Source organism: Bison bison, unplaced genomic scaffold (genome assembly GCF_000754665.1).
Source record: "Bison bison bison isolate TAMUID 2011002044 unplaced genomic scaffold, Bison_UMD1.0 scf7180017864213, whole genome shotgun sequence".
Classification (NCBI taxonomy): domain Eukaryota; kingdom Metazoa; phylum Chordata; class Mammalia; order Artiodactyla; family Bovidae; genus Bison; species Bison bison.
In genome coordinates, this window is record NW_011494785.1 from 5,542,518 (window position 1) to 5,543,389 (window position 872).

Here is an 872-nt window from a genome sequence, read left to right on the forward strand (position 1 = left end):
GGATGTGGCTACCTGCCCCTGCTTTTTAGCCAGAACCAGACGACAAAGGTGGTTTCTGTCTGTGGCCTTTGCGCTCTGCAGGAGCAGTCTCCCCTCCCAGGTAAACAAGGGAGGGGCCTTCCTGCAAAGACCTGCTCAGTGAGGGCCCTGCCCAGCCCTGCCCATCAGAGTCAACTTTAGTTGTTCACACCTTAGTGGGAATCAGTGTCCCGGCTCCTTCCTCTCTATGGCCTGAGAGGAGAGTCTGCCTGGGCTTGACTGGGGGCCTGTGGGACTCCCCGGGATGTGGCTCCTGCCCCTGCTTTTTAGCCAGACCCAGACGACAAAGGAGAATCCAAGTCTGAAGGCTGCCCGGGGCCGCCCACTGGACGTGGTTCAGACCTGATTCCCTTGCTGACTGCAGTGCGGCCTCCCGCAGGCAGCTCCATCCTTCTGGGCTCAGGAGCAGAGGGGAAGCTCCCCGGAGGGGCCGTGAGGGCTGGAGGGGCCGGGCCCTGAGCTCACCCAACCTCAGGCCTCTGGCTGCAGGACTAGAGCCCCCTGACACGACCTCCCCTCTTGAGCAGCTCAGCCACGAGAAACGTAGTCAGATTGGTCATCTTACCATCCACCTGCATTTAGGGAGACATGAAGACATGGTCTTTGCTGCTCTGTGACTGTTGTACTTGTTACGATCGTCCATGTCTTGAGGGAAGGACTGTCTCGGCACACGTCACCCCATTCCCACCTATAAGCTTGTAGGTGCTCCTGTCCTGTAAATGGGGAAGATCCCGCTGGCCAGGTGGGCCTGAGCAGGCACGGGCGGAGCCGCCTGGGCTTCGCGGCTTGTACAGCTCCGGCCCTCTCTGTGCAGAACTATGACCATGGTCTTA